Raw genomic sequence first — 18,555 nt, forward strand, 5'->3', positions numbered from 1 at the left:
CTTCTGTCTCAGGCTCACAGGACGCTGTTCCATCCTTTTCCACAGGGGCTCAGGCTCTGGGCTTGGCCCCTGAGAGGGCCAGTTTCTTAGCCATGGGGCTACCTCAGGCGGTGGTTGACACATTGCAAGGGGCCTGAGCTGAATCAACAAGGAAGGCTTATGCCTATCGTTGGGGGGCATTTGAGTCATGGTGCGGCTCACGACGGATAGATCCTCTCTCCTGCAGGGGCCAGGACATCCTCCCTTTTCTACAGGAAGAGCTGGAGGCAGGCAAGGCTCCTGTGACTCTGAGGGGAATGGTGGCAGCCATTAAAGCGGCCCGGGTTGGGCCACAAAAACTGGCACAGGGGTGTTGTGACCTCATTATGCAGTTTCTTAAGGGTGCCCGAAGGTGCGCTCCCCGTAGCAAAAGACCAGCGGTCCCTCCATGGGATTTGGAGGTGGTGCTGGCAGCCTTACAAAGCGAGCCGTTTGAGCCCATGGAAACAGTGGGGCTGAAATGGCTTTCTCTCAAAACAGCGTTCCTACTGGCAATAGTATCGGCTAAGAGAATTAGTGAGCTTCATGCTCTGTCGGTACATGAGGAGTGCTGCCGGTTCCTGCCGGAGGATGCCGGGGTGGTGCTGCGCCCTAATCCTGCATTCCAACCTAAGGTTTGGTCTGAGTCCCGAAGTGCTCAGACTCTAGAACTACGGCCTTTCCGCCCTCCTCAGGATGGTGAGGAGGGGCTGAGGGGGCAATCTCGATTGTGCCCTGTCAGGGCCCTGCAGGTGTATCTTGACCGGACACGTGATCATAGAGCAACAGACCAACTGTTGGTTTGTTTCAGACCTGACTGCTGTGGACAGGCAGTCTCCAAGTCAAGAATCTCTCTCTGGGTAGTGGAGGCAATCCAGCAAGCATATAAGGCAGTAAATAAACCGTCCCCGGCAGTGCTGCGGGCACATTCCACACGCGGTCTAGCTACCTCATGGGCGTTGTGGAGGGGCGCTTCTCTGGCAGAGATCTGCACAGCGGCCTCATGGGCGACCCCATCGACCTTTACCAGGTTTTATTGTATGAATGTGGCAGCCGGCACTCTGTTTGCGGACCGGGTGCTGGGCATAGCACAGTAGCAGGATTACATTCCGTGCCTCCGAGACTAGGGCCCGGAGCGGGCATCAGCCGGAGGGATGTTTTTTTTTCAAAGCTAGTCGAGCAACTTGGCAGACTAGGTGGTTCACCCGTTGCGGCTGGCCTTAGCGTCTGGCGGGGCCAGCTAGGCCTTGGTAGCGTCTTGCACCTTGGCTATGGGTGTGTACATAGTGTATATAGTTCATAAGTGTATGTCACATGGGTGTATTGACACATGGGGGTCTCTGGTGGTGGTGACATCTCATTCGAATGTAACGACCACTTAGGCTCCCGGAGGAGCAGATACGTCTGCTTATTTCCTCGCGGGTGTCTTACAGAGGCATCTCAATATGAATGGAATTCATAGGGAGAGAAGTCGACCGATAGGAAACGGATGGTTACACTGTAACCCAGGTTTCCTAAGGGAGACTTCTCTCCCTGCAAGAAGCCGCTCCGAAACAGGCTTCCAAACAGAGACTTTAAGCGAACGCGAGCCGCACCTGAGTGTAGATTATATGGCCAGGGCTGGCCAATCAGCGTGCGGCCGCGAGGGCACACAGGTGGTGCTAATAAGTGTCTTAAAGAGTTATCCAACGACAGCTGCGCTGAATCAGGTATATCTCAATATGAATGGAATTCATAGGGAGAGAAGTCTCCCTTAGGAAACCTGGGTTACAGTGTAACCATCCGTTTCATGACGTCTCTCTTAGGACACGAAACCAAAGGTCCAGACAGGTACATATCCTGTTTTAAAACAGGGGCCCTTGGCTGTCTGACGTTACGATACATGAAACATAGAACTGAAACTCCTGTTTTCCGTTAGCATAGTTAGGGCGAACATTTTATAGGTCACACATATACACGTCTGTATTGTGAACGGTGATGCCATAGAGATATAACAAAACAACAGTGTGAGCTGACAATCAAGTTGTATCGTATCGAATCATTACAAACAATTTTTCCATAACAGAGCTCACTCGTCACATGACTCTCCCTCCCTCTAATTACGTCACTTCCTCCCGTCATGACTGACTTCCTGTACGGGTTCATTGATGCGGCGGTGCGTCTCGCTCGCTCTGCCAGTTCTCCTCGCTCACCGCTCGCTCCGTTCGCCCCCCTCAGACGTTCGTGGACAACTTCCAGACGGCGAAGGAGGCTCTGAGTGCAGCGACAGCCCAGGCGGCGGAGAAGGCAGCGTCCAGCGTCAGAGACTTGGCCCAGAAGAGCTTCCGTCTGTCCATGGACATCAGGCTGAAGGCCCCGCTCATCCTCATCCCCCAGTCCTCCGTCTCCCTGGACGCCCTTGTGGTGGACCTGGGTCTGATCACGCTGGGGAACAGCTTCTCTCTGCTGCCTGCTGAAGGCTTCCCTCTGCCCGCCGTGCTGGAGAAGATGGAGGTCAAGCTGACACAGCTCAAGCTGTCCAGGTACCACACCACCAGTGTTGGGTTAGGGTCGTTACTCAAATAAGTAATATATTAGACGTTACACATTACTTTAAAAAAAGTAATGCCTTACTCAATTACTCCCTGGAGAAAGTAATTTGTTACACTACTCGTTACATTACCTTTGTGTTACTCCACAACATCGCCTGAGATGCATTGTCACCTAATTGCCAGTTAACGATATAACATGAAACCTTACATATGCCCATATCAGCACAAATCCCTATCCTAATAAGGACATACACAACATCTCACTCCTCTCCGTTCCTCCAGCTCATCCAATCTAGTTGTGTTGTGTAATCGAGTTGTTTTGCTTTTGTTGTTCGCACGTTGTTTTTTTTCCATAATCCTGCAGATTCAACCCTGATCCTGCAGATAATTGAATAATTTATGTAATGCAAGTAATGCCATAAGTGTTTGAATCGTAACTGTAATGTGATTACTGGATTTTGCATGACTTTCTAATGCGTTAACCCCAACACTGCACACACCACACACAGCTTCTGTGGACCACACCACACACAGCTTCTGTGGACCACACCACACACATCTGGCAGCTTCTGTGGACCACACCACACACATCTGGCAGCTTCTGTGCATGAAAGCTTGAGAAAAGCAGCTTTATATACACACACGTAAGGGGAATTGGCTGTCTCAAATACGCACATACACACCAGATGTGGGCCGTATCTCTAACATCTCTGAGGGACAGTTTATTCTGCGCTGGTACCGCATTTACCATAAAATGCTGTGAACACCGCAAACATCGGACACACCGCACTAACCATACATTAACCTTTAGATAGAAGTAGATATTCTTACAGGCCTGCCAAGTGGACATTTCATTACAAATCAAAGTCCTTGTATGTGTACATACTTGGCCAATAAAGCTGATTCTGATTCTGAAATGTTGGATTTGTTTTAGGATTATCTGTCAGATCCTTTCTCTATTATTTCATCTCGTCATAATTTTTCTCTGTTGGCAGAACGGTTCTGAATCAAGGTTCCCCGCAGCCGGACTTTGAGATTCTCCAACCAATCAACTTGGAGCTTCTCGTCAACAGAAACCTGGTTGCTTCCTGGTTCACCAAGATCCCCGGTGTTCAGGTCCAGGGAGTCCTGAAGTCCATGAATGTAAGAGTCAATACACACACACAGACACACTCTCTGACCCTGTTCTGTCCCTGTCCCACACACTGAAATTTGATTTGACCTATATCTAACCAAGTAAAATCAATTGAGAACCAGTTCTTATTTACAATGATAACCTGGCCAAGAGGCCTTAGCAACAGTATATAAAATAAACACAGTCAACACTAAAAGCTCTGTAGATTAACCCGGTAGTGGCCGATACAGTAATTACACCACAAAACTATTACCAATTCGTTCATTGCATTTACACTTATAACTCATGAACTCAAAAGAGACTTCTCCCTCACTCAAGGAACTGTTACTCTCCTGTTGTTATCTTCTGAATGTGGATAAAACAAACAAGTAGCCTAGACTCTTCCCTTCCTTTCACATGGTCTTAGTCCTTTCAAGCTAGCAGTGAAACAAAAGATGCTAACGAAAATACACGACCAAAAACAACATCCAACTCGGTCTTTGAGCATTCATCTCGCCCGCTAAATGTAGCTGACTGGTTATCTAACTAACATCTAGGTACTTTGTGAACTGACTCTAAGTTGTTTTAAACCACATTTACAGACCTGCGGAGCAGTAAGGAATGACACGAGTTATTCAGTGTGCAACCCACTCTGACGCCATTCTGCGTCTGACCTCTGACTTGCCTGACAACGGCTTGAGTTGGGTGTTTCCTACTAAATCTGGTATTACAGCGACACCTGTTGTCACAAGAAGTAGTAGCATTTGACCCAAATGTGTTATGAAAATAATATATGGAGAGACAAACTTATAAAGTAGCTAGTGATCTAAATAAAAATTAAGCGGGTGTCAGTTTTTATTTTAATTTAAATATAGAATGAATGAATGAAACCTTTATTGCCCCTCAGGGAATTTGCTCTGCACAGAGATAGCCCAAAAAACATGAACATGACAGACAGGCAGGCACACACACATATAATACAAAACATGAGCATAATATACATACCGTATTTCCTCTAATAGTAACCGGGGCCTTTATTTACTGAGCCGCAGAGAGCCCCCGTCCTATATTAGAGCAGAGGCCTGTATTCGAGTGAGGCCTTTATTTCTTAATATTAAACTCTCATGGACATACTCCTTTATTTTCATGACTTTTATTGCAAAATATTGCATAAAACCAAACAACGCAAATAAATATTGGTGGTCACTCACTCACTCAGTATCCTCCTCCTCCTCATCTAGTATGTCGGTATCCCCCCGCGTCCTCATCATCATCAACATCATCCAGAACAACAAGTTCATTGTTGACCAGTTCCTCTTCATCTTCCTCATCCTCGGCTGCCTGTCTGTTCTCCTGGTCCCGCTAACGCAGCTGGGCGAGAGCCTCCCGTCCAGCGGCGCAGGGCTGTCCCTGCTTGAAGCAGTGGATGAGGTTGTCTTCACTCCCGTCAGTTTTCACAGACTGTCCACAAACTTGGAAGGACTTTTTGATCAGATCCTTGTCCAGCTTGTCCCAGGCGGCGATCACCCAGTCCACAAGCAGGCGTCGAGCAGGCGCTTTTAGGTTTCCACCTCCAGCTGTGTACTGCTTATCTGCGTCCCCAGCTATCCACTCGTCGTAGGCATCGTGCAGGCTCTGCTTGAAGGGCTGATTCCACATCACACTGTACCAAATTTTCCGCTGCATATTGCACAACGCTCTCTTTAAACTTAACGTCAAACTTTCGTCTGGTTCGTTTGGTCGGTGCCATGTTTGTTTTTATTTCTCTTGTCTGCGTTACGTCCGGTTACGTCACACGGTAGATGCGTTGTGTTATGGGAAATTTACAGTACCGTATTCACCGTAGTTTTTGCTCCTTCGTTTTTTGTTTTTTTTGACCCGGCCTGTATTGAGGGAGGGGCCTTTATTTGTCCGTGCAGGCCGTGCCCCCGTCCTATATTAGAGCAGAGGCCTGTAATGGAATAGAGGCCACTAATAGAGGAAATACGGTACATCATAAAAAAGCATCACACTTCATGACCAATCAAAAAGCACTAGGTGCATGATTACATTACGTTCGATCGGCAGTGATTCATGATCAATGATCATGATCAGCATGATCAATAAAGGCTAAAAGATCAAACTAAAAAACAACAACTTGTCAACAGGCTTGTCAAAACTAAAACTTGTCAACTTGTCAATAGGCTGGTTATCCAACCCTCTACATTAGAACATGTGTCCGCCTTCACCCTGTGAGGTGTTAAAGTGTAACCATCTCCCCAGGTGAGTCTGGGTCAGGAGGACCTGGGCGTGCTGATGAAGATCCTACTGGAGAACATCGCAGAGGGAAGTCAAGAGCACAAGCTGGACCTGAAGAGGCAGGGTGAGTCCACTCCACACCTTCTGCTTCTCAACATAGTCAAATGTTTTAATGCTACTTTAGTCCTTTCACGAGAGCAGCAGTTGATGACCAAATACCTCGCCCAAAATCTAATGCCTTAAAAAAGACAGTTGTCTATGGTGCAATCAGTCTTTGGAATAGCAGCCCCCTTCACATACGACAATGTAATAGTCATCATCATTCAAATTTAAGAATGGATGACTCTTAAAGGAACACTCTGCCCATTTTCAACCAGCTTTGTATCATTAGAACATCAGTAGTATATCAGAAAACTGTAAACTGTTTTGAAGTCTGTCATTTAATTTGACAGTTATTGAGTGTTAAAGTGTGGACCAGTGATGTCACTGGTCCACAGTTTACAGTTTTCTGATATACTACTGATGTTCTAATGATACAAAGCTGGTTGAAAATGGGCGGAGTGTTCCTTTAAGCAGTTGGTCAGTAGTCCAGTGTTGGTCATTGTCACGGCACCATTAACTCTGGGCATCATTATTTACCATTATCATTAGGAACTCGTTCATCTAGGGCAGGGGTCACCAATTATTTCTCCACATGAGAATCCCAGATTGTTGCGATGGCCAGTGCCCATCGCTGATCTAGATCACAAATACAACATGAACATTTTTCTTGGTCTCTTTTTCATGATCTCAGATCTAAAGGCGATCAACATCAGGGTTGATATTTGTATTTGATGGGATGATGCCTGTTGCCAAATGAAATGATGACCACTTCTCTGTTTTATCCTGAAAACGTCTGTAAAGAAATTGTTCACAGAAACATCATTCGGTGAAAGAGAGAACTCACGTGTTGTCTCTCCTCTGTGTCCTCAGAGAAGGCGGAGCTGTGTGAGCAGCAGATGGAGGCGGTGATGCCACCGGCAGGAGGCGGTGCTCCGCCGGCCGTCGCCAACGGAGCGCCAGGCGAGAACACCGTTAACGTTCTGCTCAACTTTCAGATCAAAGAGGTAAACAACACACCAGGTGGAGAGAGGACTCACTCTGCTGCTGGACGCGTGACCAACATGGCAACATGTCGCCGTACTCGCGCCATTAATCGTTCTCCAAACACAATCCATAGCACATGGTCTAAAAGGCATCACACCCGTGCGTTTAGGGCGTGTCCAAATCCAAATCGCTATTTAAGCGGCACACAAAGTAAGGCACAAGGCCCAAGTTGATGTCCATTCACTAATCATAGGTGTGTTTTGGGCGTAACATGAACTCAACCAATCAACGGATGCGATGGTTAACCTTTGTAAGTACCCTCAAACCCATGTCCTCACCACATCAGACATCTTTCAATTACTGGTATGTCTAGAACCAAATAAATTACACTCAGTTTTGTCAAGATGGAGAAATAGCTTGTTGTCACTCAGCCATATACTAACCAATGTAAGCTCTGAGTTTAAGGTTTCTTCAATGACGCTTTTGTCTTTGTGCGACATAAGTAAGGCAGAGGCATCTGCATGAAGAAAGAGATCAGATGAATACGCTGGTTTCAAATCATTTATATACAGCAGGAAAGAAAGAGGCCCTAGGACACTCCCCTGGAGAACGCCACACTCTAGTATCTCCGGACTGGATAGTAATCCATTAACATCCACCATGTGTACTCTGTCTTTAAGATAAGAACCTACCCATTCGACTACTGACTCACTGAACCCCAAAGCTTTCAGTTTCATCAGTAATATAAGACAATATATCGTCTCAACATACACATTCATAAAAAGGAGAGCTCACAATACACAAGTCAAGTTTAGTCATGACTTGTTTAGCAATGACTTGTTTGGATGGCACGGTGGCTCAGTGGTTAACACTGTTGCCTCACAGCAAGAAGGTCCCGGGTTCGAACCCCGGTCCGTCCCAGGTCCTTTCTGTGTGGAGTTTGCATGTTCTCCCGGTGTCCGTGTGGGTTTTCTCCGGGTGCTCCGGTTTCCTCCCACCATCAAGAAAGACATGTATGTTAGGGTTAACTCATTGAGTGCCATGGACGTCTTTCGACGTCCAATTAAATAGTGACGTAGAGTGCCACGGACGTCTTTCGACGTCCAATGCGTTTTTTGACGGTAGGACGTCGATCAAAGCCTTCCGCATCTCCTGTACAACTATTGTAGCTATTGGAGGTCTATAACCTATTTTACAGAACCCTTAGGTGGCGACAGTGCTCTCCAGGTTAACAGAAAGGCAGAGAAAAACAGAGAATAAGTCGTTGGGGAAACGGAAATCGCATCGCATCCGTATGCATTGATATGCATGAAGCGTTTTAACATTAGATGTGCCTGCAGCAGCCAATCTGCTCCCACAATTGAGCTCCTCCATGTCCGCTGTGACAGCCCATTCGCATGATCAGCCGTGGAGTTGTTATTATTCTCAACTGGAAGCATAGGAGCCGGTGACAAACACACGCGGAAACGCTGTAAAAAAGCTGGATGTCGCGCACCCTTCACTGCGCACAGCAAACTCAGCAGAGAGCCACCTCCCATACGGAGGAGTGTGCAGTTGAGGGGTGGGAGGGGGGGAGGGCACGCAGAGCAGCACACAACACCCAGACAGACCCAGGCAGCAGGACAGGGTTGGCAAACGCAAGCCAGAATATCCGATGCCCACCAGCAGCAAATCAAGATCAGCAAGAAGCTGCAACCAGCAGCGCACGCAGGGGCCAGCGCTGCTGGTTGCAGCTAAAAATATTATTCTGCCAAACAAAATTCCCTGGCCTTCACTGTTTTATTGAAGGAAATTATTTTTGAGGTGTGACTACATCAGAAAATTAGCTTCAGAGTCAGTGATGTGTTTGAAATGTTTAATTTCACAAAAGGGCCATTATCTCAGCTTCTAGAAAAAAACTGCTCTTTTTTGTTAAATCAAGCTATCTTCTCCGGCTGATAACTAAAGAACGGAAAATGGGATCAATAAACTTTTTTTTGCAGGTGATAGAAGAGAGTCTCATCGTTATTTGTGCGTGTTCAGTGTTTACATAGTAATTATTAAAGAAATGATATGACTGTTTTAAAATGCATTGCGGCCTATGTGGCACAGTACAGCACCTTTTGCCCAAGGGCCGTGGCACTCAAAGTGTTAAGTAGGTTCAGGTGGTGGTTTTCATGCTGTACAACTTCACTGTATGTATTTTGGGTGTTTTCTCTTGGTTTTATGTTTTGATCATTGTTTGTTTAAATGATGAACAGTAAAAGTGTCCTGTAAGCCCATGTGGGCTGGGCTTCATTCGAAGCATGACACTTAAATAAAGAAAATCAATCAATCAATCAATCAAAATAAAGCCTGGCTATAAAAAGCACTCGCTTGTTTCCATTGCGGTCCTCAACAAACAACAGAAAGACAAAAACACACACGATTGGGAATCACCTTCTATACTCAAATTGAGACTATTACATTATTACTAGATTGAATAGGAATAATGGCACGCTTGAATATTATACAATACATAAACATTTGTTGTTACATGTAAGGAATTAACATCCGTTGAAAACAAAACAAAATTTAGGATGGGGAGGGAGTGGGTTTGCTGGGAAGGGGTTTGCAGTGGGGAGGGGGGGGGGAAGCTCGACCTCATTGGACTGGAGGCTATGTTATCGGCTCATAGCAGCATCCATGTGACATGGCTCCGATACGCTGTGATCGAGAGAAGAGAGGGGGGGGGGGTGTGGGGGTGAGCGTCTAGTGGGTAGTTTGCAGGTGCTGATAGGCTGGACCGAACGGCATGAGGGGGGAGGGAAGATTGTGTGAGTGTGTGCGTGTCTGTTTTGAGTGAGCGGAATGTGGATGTCCTTGTGTGCAGTATGTCAGATAAGGGGGCCGTTTCTTTCCCGGTTGGTAAGCGAAAACATAGCGGTTCAGGAATGTCCATCGCCATGGATACAGCCTTGTCCAAAGTCCTTATCTTGCAGATGTGTAGGTAATGGGTGAACTGAGGCTCCTCGTTTCCACAAGCCCCTCCACGGGGAGAATTTTCATACACCAGGGAGTCCGAAAAAAAGCAATGATGGATAATTTGGTTATCCGAGTGGAAAGTATATTCCAAATTTATTTTTCCCTCGGAGCTCATCTCTTCAACTTAAAACACTTCAATCCCGTATTATGACTTCATTATCTCCAGAATCTTGTCCAACTTTCTGTTCACGTCTGCAGACATACATTCCATCTTTTGTATGCGTTCCGTTATAGAAATAGTCTGAGAGTTCACAATACGAGCCAACTCGTTAATCATATTCATGATAAGGGCTATCTTTGGGCTTTCGTTTTTCCCCATTATCATGCAAATTTTACGATAGACGACTGCAATGCCGATTCCCATCAGCAAATGTCCAGCTATCATGAATCCGAATAGGTAAACATCTTCGACGTCCTCAACGGTCAAAATGGCAAGGCATAAAGTCTGCCATTTCATCCATCCGTCCATTACATAGCCAGCTGGAAACGTGCCATCTGGGCATTTTGGCTCCCCCGAACCAGCGTGCTTCGTGGAGATAATCTTATCAATTGCGTTGAGAGACCAGGTTATTAGTTCCATAATTCCTTCAGATTTTGAAGAGACAGCGGAAAGGAGAAACTTTTTTGGAGCAGTCGGCAAGCTGAGGGAAGTCAGAGGCAAAGCAGGAGAGCAGGAGGAGTTTGCGACCGTTCAGTCCAAGAGCGAGTAGGAAGATATTAGTGAGATCAGACTTGGAAAATGGATTCCCAGATTTTTGTTCTCAATTGCCTCTCATGGCTTCCGTACGTTTTTACCTGAAGAGGAAAACTATGGACTGAAGCATGATTAAACCTCTGGATTCAAAGTGAAAGTCGTGGGGAGAAAGCAGGCTAAAAGCTGTACCTCCTGTGCTTCCTGCGCCTCCAGGTGGCGCTGAGTCAGGATGACCTGAAGGTTCTGCTGAGGATCCTGATGGAGAACCTGGGAGAGGCTGAGAGCCCAGCCCCTGCTGCCTCCACACAGGCAGAGAGCCTACACATCACAACATATACAGACACAGGTACACACACACACACACACACACACACAAAGGTACACACATGTGTGCGCGCGCGAGAGGATCTGGCTGTAAACTGTGTGTGATGTTGCCCTCAGGCGGCGCGGAGAAGCAGAGTGACATCAGCGATCAGGAGGAGGAGCCTCAGGAAACTGTCAAGTTCAACTTCAACATTCAGTCTCTGGCTCTGGTGTTGTACAGCCACGCCCCCAAACAGGTGAGTCTCTGGCTCTGGTGTTGTACAGCCACGCCCCCAAACAGGTGAGTCTCTGGCTCTGGTAAGAACAGAGGGATCATTCTTGCTACAGATGGCTGACTCAGTCCATATGTTTTTATACGTCTATGAATCTGTCCCATGATGTCTGATCCTTCACCATCGCTCTCCCCTGCCCTCCCTGCAGTCTCCTGGGCTGGGCCTGCTCTCTCCCCTGCCCTCCCTGCAGTCTCCTGGGCTGAGCCTGCGGCAGCAGAGCCTGCGTCTGGGGGAGCTGGCCCTCCACAAGCTGCAGGCGTCTGGGAAGCTGCTGAGTGACGGCAGCATGGACCTCAGCACCGTGCTGAGCGGCTGCACGCTGGACGACCTGTGCACTGCCATGACCCGCGTCAGCTCCAGGTGAGACCTCTGCTTAAGTAGCGATAACGAATCCTTAATTAACAGTTAACCAATGTGTCTAGTAATAATTACTTATGCTGTTCATGTTAACTAAGGTATTGAGGTTGGTTTGAGGCATGACCTCACTGAGGTTAAGGTTAGAGCAAGTTTATGACCAAGGCTGTTAATTAAAGGTTAGTTAATACTTATTAAACATCAACTAACTCTTAAATAAGGTACCCTTTAGTGTTACCCATTACTTTTTTATTTAATTTGATATCTGATTTACTTATTTTATACTCAAGTTTTTTGTACTACTATTTTTACTATTAGTGGAGTAGGAGTTTCATTATTGATTGCTTGATTGAAAGAAAGGTGAATACAGAATACACCAGCGAAGAAGAAGATCCAGACAGGCTAACACAGTTAGCTAATGCAGTCCACATACGTCAGCAAACAACCTGCAACAACACAGAGTCCAGTAAAAAGATACAAACCTTGGCCCTAGACAACTGAATTGGTTAAACTCACAAACACATAATCAAGTGAGGCATATAATCAAGTTGAATGCATCACGTAAGGGTAAGAACATAATGTTGCACTAGGTCAGGGATACTCAACTTGCTTTGCCCGGGGGCCACTTTCGTGAAATGATAGAAGGCCAGGGGCCAGTTAATAAATAAACAATATACATTTTTCTGTAGCGGATTGTATGTTTTTGGGGTGTCAGCCAGGCGTGATTTCTAACCCCACATAGGATAAGCAATAACCACGCCCTGTGGCGCCGGGATTGGCCAGGAGCATTGAAGCTTGGGACTAAAGCACCTGGGGTTTTTCATCTTTTAAAATAAAGATGTTTAAAAAACTATTGCTTGTTACATTTTCAGGGCTGTACCTTTTCTCTGGGTAAGAATTGAGCTTGAAATTAACGATATGATACATTATATTATATGAGCTATGAACGTGAACACAACACCGTTTATATTATTGCAGGTTTTTGTAGATTGTGTACATTGTGTAGATTACAATATGCGTATTATTATTATTACTATGCTAAGGAAGGTATGTGACCATAATTCATTTCAATGTCCGCTCTCAATGTCCGCACTCGAAATCGCTGTCCGTTCTCAAGAGCTATTCAGTTGGTTCATGAAATCGCTGGGCTGCGTGCCCTCCAGTGTTGCTCCTGGCCAATCCCGGCGCCACAGGGCGTGGTTATTGCTTATCCTATGTGGGGTTAGAAATCACGCGTCAGCCAGAGTTTAGTCTGACAATGTTGTGCACACCGGATATAGTTAGTTAGGTTAAGTGAGTAGGCTACATACATAAGTGCCTGGGTAGCAAGCAGACGGCGGTATTTGACAATTTAGCAGCTAAATCATAGATTATTGAAAGATATTCCATATTCCAGACTGAAATGTGGTAACAGAAGTGGAGTATTGACCAGAATGACATGAACATTTGGACACTTATTCAGCGGGTATCTTGCATGTTGCGTTCAGGTGCACTGTAAAAAAAAATATATATATTTTTTTGCAATTCCATGGCGGGCCACACAGGGGGCGCCCGCGGGCCGCATGTGGCCCGCGGGCTGCCAGTTGAGTATCACTGCACTAGGTGATGACGTGGAGCTAATTGTAAGCTACGTCGAAAATCAAATGATCAAATAATAACAATTCCTAGACAGTAATATTTATGAGCCAGGTTTTCATAACAATTAGTACATTAACACGCTCTGATGTCCCATCTGTCGGGCGGCTGTAGTAGAGCGGGTCGTCCACTAATCGCTTTGGATAAAAGAGGTCGGTGGTTCGATTCCCGGCTCCTCCAGTGTCCTTGGGCAAGACACTGAACCCCAAATTGCTCCCGTTGGTGTGGCAGCACCCTGCGTGGTAACCTGCCACCATCGGTGTGTGAATGGGTGAATGTACTTACTGAGTGTGAAGCGCTTGGATAAAAGCGCTATATAAATGCAGGCCATTTACCATTTACCATCTGTCTGTGCAGGATGATCAGGAAGCGTGAGGAGGAGAGCGCCGAGGCCATGATCGACGTGACGTACCGTCAGAGTGCGGCGGGGGCGGGGCCTGAGCGTGAGGTGGTGGCCGTGTTGCAGAAGCTCTACCTGTGTGCCAGCGTGGACTTCCTCATGACCGTGGCCGACTTCTTCATCCAGGCACTGCCGCAAAGCCCCGCCCCCCCAGCCTCCACCGCCGCCCACAGCGACAGGCTGCCTCTGAAACAGCTGGCCGAGCCCCGCGGAGGTTCCGCCTCCAACGCCGGTAAGACACCCAACGCCCTGCGGAGGCTCCGCCTCCAACGCCAGTAAGACACCAATGCCAGTTTGGGGGGGAAAGCATGGCAATTCACTTTTTCATCTCACCGATTTTGAATCTTCAGCCCCTGAGCAGCAGTGGAAGCGGACGTGGCTGCGGGCGGTCGTGGTCGACCCGGAGGTGGTGGTCGTGGCCGACCTGCTGCGGGCCGACGCCCCCTCGCTGGTGGCCTCCTTCCAGTGTGACGTCAGCCTGACGGAGGAGGGCGGAGCCCACAGCATGATGGCCAACCTCAGGGAGCTCCGCCTCCTGGCCTGCCCCTTCCTCCACAGCCCAGAGCACAAGGGCATCACCACCGTGAGACACACACACCACACACATGCACGCACACACACTCACGTACCAGCATTAGATACCAAGCAGGCCAGGCTGATACGGGCCGACGTGCGTGCCGGCGTCCGAAGGGCGGCGGCGAAAAATTTGGGCCGTTTGAAGCTCAATTTGGGCCGTTTGTAGCCAGATTTGGGCCGTTTGAAGCCCAATTTGGGTCGTTTAAAGCCAGATTTGGGCCGTTTGAAGCCCAATTTGGGCCAAGTCCAACTTTACAATGAGATGCACCCACTTTAACCCTGAATAAAGTAATAAAACCACTAGTAAACCAGTAGGCGGCGCCTGGCCTGCTGTTCAGTGAGTGGCCTGACTGCAGGCACACACAAAAAAAAATAAAAAAAAATTGTTTTTGCAGGCCAGGCCACCGGGCATTTGCCCGACGTGCCCGATTATGCAGTCCGCCCCTGCACACACGCCACACAGCACACACGTACGCACACACACAGAGACACCCACGCACGCACGCACTCACCCACGCACACACAGAGCACAAGGTCATCACCACGTCATTACACACACACACACACACACACACACACACACACACAGAGCACAAGGTCATCACCACGTGAGACACACACACACACACACACACACAGAGACACCCACGCACACACACACTCACCCACGCACACACAGATCACAAGGTCATCACCACGTGAGACACACACACACACACACACAGAGACACCCACGCACACACACTCACCCACGCACACACAGAGCACAAGGTCATCACCACGTGAGACACACACACACACACACACACACACAGAGACACCCACGCACACACACACTCACCCACGCACACACAGAGCACAAGGTCATCACCACGTGAGACACACACACACACGCACACACACTCACCCACGCACACACATATCACAAGGTCATCACCACGTGAGACACACACACACACACACACACACACACAGAGACACCCACGCACACACACACTCACCCACGCACACACAGAGCACAAGGTCATCACCACGTGAGACACACACACACACAGAGACACACACACACACACACACACACACACACACACACACACACACACACACACAGAGACATATAGAGTTATTTCTCTGTCTTTATGGAGCCGCAGGGATGAGTCCTAAAACCTGTCTGGAAGTCAATGGTGTTTTTCTATGGGGATTTTGGTTAAATGACTGAAATAACGTCTGTGCTTAACAACAGTTTATGAAACAAAGACCTTTGTGTTCAGCAAGATCATCTTCACAATTGAACACCACTTTATCATTTTTGAAGTGTTTTATGAAAATCAGATTTACGCTTTAAAAATGTGGTGATAATTTGTGAAGGTTAACGTGTTGAACACAAAGGTCTCAGTTTCATAAACGTCTGTTAACCACAGATCTTATTTCAGGCACCTAACCAAAAATCCCTATAGAAAAATGCCATTGGCTTCCAGACGAGGGAACCAGCACAATGCTAACTTCTGGGTTGGCCTACAACAATACGTCATTCCTGCTTTACTTTATTATGCAGTCAAAGAGTTTTGTTACTTTGCAAATCCAATAGTATATGACTGATAGAAATGTCATTCTTTGCCAATAGGTGTTGAGGCCTTGCTCAGTCGCTTTGGAAACCAAAAGCCAGTCCAACCAACCACTGACCGGCTTTGTGACAGTGGAGGAAGTCTTCGTCAAGGTACTTTCAGCTGAAATTGATCTTATTTATATGTATGATAGTATGTATAGATAGATAGATGGATAGATGTATTTCCTCCAAAAGTGGCCGGTAGTCATTTAAAATAACTGATAATGAAACAAAGGCCAGGAGTAAAAACAACGTTGGATATGGGTAAACTCCTGGTGTTTGTTATAGTTTGTAGTAACATGTAAATTAAACATAGACTGTATAAAAAGCTACCGTGACATCATCACCTATTGGTTTTTAGACTTGTGTTTGGAAGTCTGGAGGTTAGCATTTTCACCGTCGCCATCTTGGTTATTTGGAGACAGAGGTGATGTGAATTTGGACAAGTGATCGGCCAGCTGTGCGATCACTGGACAGGCGACCTGTCAATCACGCCCAAAAGTGTTGTCCGCTTTATCTTCTAGGGACCATAATTTACTAAATTGATTGATTGATTGATTGATTGAAACGATTTATTTCAAACCGTTAAAACGATACATAAAATGAAAAAAACCAGTAAACATAACAGTCCAATAGACTTCAGCAAAAGGAAAATACGTAAACTCCAACATAAAGAAAAGGCGAACTGTTTGAAAAGGGGCCGGAAGAAGCCTACTGTAGGCTTATCGAGTCCTGCCCCCAAATCATTCATAAACAAATGTATACATCCATATACATGCATATACCAACTCCCACGCTCCTCCACACCCGCTCATGTATACAAATACATACATACATATATATGTATATATATACACATACGTATACAAACTTACCCATACACACACAATATCATAAATCAACCCACATATCCCTATCAATACTTATTCCTAATAATACATTCCAATATTACCCCAATAACCCAATGCTTTGATACTAACTTGTGCTGTACCAATGCATATAAGAATATTTACAATGTACACAACAATTCTAAATGAACATCATGCTGTATTGAAGAAGACTTGAAACTAGTGATTGAGACCATCAACTCCTTAGGAAAGATGAACAACCTTCACCCAGAGAGCAGGATGAGAGAAAGCTGCTGTGTGGCAGAACCTTTGAGGTTAACTCCTGTGAACTCCTCTGCTGCAGATCTCTCCGGTCATCTTGAACACGGTGATGACGATAACGGCGGCCATGACGGCCAAGCCTCAGAGCGAACAGAGCCAGGAGGCGCGGCCCAGCGTCACAGACCTGTGGTCTGTCATGAACATCTACGCCTGTAACTACTGGTTCCTGGGGGTGGACCAGGCCACCGAGGCCACGGAGAGCTTCACCGAGCCGGACGCACGCAACCAGGGAGAGAGCTTCGCCGTCGACGTCAAGGTGCCACGTTTATATCCTCTTGAGTCCTCAGTGGCGACATCACGACACGAGGCGATCAGCGCTCACTCCCATCAATGCTTAATTGACAAAAAACGGTCTTTATCAGTTAACAAGTCCGACCGGCGAGTCCTTGTCTCCAACGTCCGAGTCCAAATGCATGAATGCTTGAGTCATCAGTGCCTCAAGTGCAAGTCGAATCACGACTCCTGAAAATTGGACTTTGGGTCTGAGTCCTGGACTACAAGTACTACAACACAGAGTCCAGGTGACTGTGGACTCAGGCCTGTGTGGTTCAGTATGCTCTGTGTAACATGTGTGTTGTCTTTGGCAGGTGGTCCAGGTGACTTTAGACTCGGGCCTGTGTAGTTCAGTATGCTCTGTGTAACGTGTGTGTTGTCTTTGACAGGTGGTCCAGGTGACTTTAGACTCGGGCCTGTGTAGTTCAGTATGCTCTGTGTAACGTGTGTGTTGTCTTTGACAGGTGGTCCAGGTGACTTTAGACTCGGGCCTGTGTAGTTCAGTATGCTCTGTGTAACGTGTGTGTTGTCTTTGACAGGTGGTACAGGTGACTTTAGACTCGGGCCTGTGTAGTTCAGTATGCCCTGTGTAACGTGTGTGTTGTCTTTGACAGGTGGTACAGGTGACTTTAGACTCGGGCCTGTGTAGTTCAGTATGCTCTGTGTAACGTGTGTGTTGTCTTTGGCAGGTGGTCCAGGTGACTTCAGACTCGGGCCTGTGTAGTTCAGTATGCTCTGTGTAACGTGTGTGTTGTCTTTGACAGGTGGTCCAGGTGACTTTAGACTCGGGCCTGTGTAGTTCAGTATGCTCTGTGTAACGTGTGTGTTGTCTTTGACAGGTGGTCCAGGTGACTTTAGACTCGGGCCTGTGGAGTTCAGTATGCCCTGTGTAACGTGTGTGTTGTCTTTGACAGGTGGTCCAGGTGACTTTAGACTCGGGTCTGTGTAGTTCAGTATGCTCTGTGTAACGTGTGTGTTGTCTTTGACAGGTGGTCCAGGTGACTTTAGACTCGGGCCTGTGGAGTTCAGTATGCTCTGTGTAACGTGTGTGTTGTCTTTGACAGGTGGTCCAGGTGACTTTAGACTCGGGCCTGTGGAGTTCAGTATGCCCTGTGTAACGTGTGTGTTGTCTTTGACAGGTGGTCCAGGTGACTTTAGACTCGGGCCTGTGGAGTTCAGTATGCTCTGTGTAACGTGTGTGTTGTCTTTGACAGGTGGTCCAGGTGACTTTAGACTCGGGCCTGTGGAGTTCAGTATGCCCT

General features: G+C 47.1%; 1 pseudogene across 1 annotated transcript in view; it reads left to right on the forward strand.

The window, feature by feature from the left end:
• Nucleotides 1-970: 970 nt before the first annotated feature.
• Nucleotides 971-18,555, forward strand: part of LOC310800842 (intermembrane lipid transfer protein VPS13C-like) — a 103,293-nt pseudogene continuing 85,708 nt past the window's right edge. Inside the window, exons 1-12 of the transcript in view lie at nt 971-1,048; nt 2,197-2,540; nt 3,545-3,692; nt 5,926-6,025; nt 6,874-7,007; nt 10,898-11,030; nt 11,126-11,244; nt 11,471-11,640; nt 13,627-13,883; nt 14,020-14,252; nt 15,870-15,962; nt 17,043-17,276. The product of the transcript in view is annotated as an intermembrane lipid transfer protein VPS13C-like (transcript). The remainder of the gene's footprint in view (nt 1,049-2,196; nt 2,541-3,544; nt 3,693-5,925; nt 6,026-6,873; nt 7,008-10,897; nt 11,031-11,125; nt 11,245-11,470; nt 11,641-13,626; nt 13,884-14,019; nt 14,253-15,869; nt 15,963-17,042; nt 17,277-18,555) is intronic.

Source organism: Poromitra crassiceps (genome assembly GCF_964638095.1).
Source record: "Poromitra crassiceps genome assembly, contig: HAP1_SCAFFOLD_102, whole genome shotgun sequence".
NCBI classification, from domain to species: Eukaryota; Metazoa; Chordata; class Actinopteri; order Beryciformes; family Melamphaidae; genus Poromitra; species Poromitra crassiceps.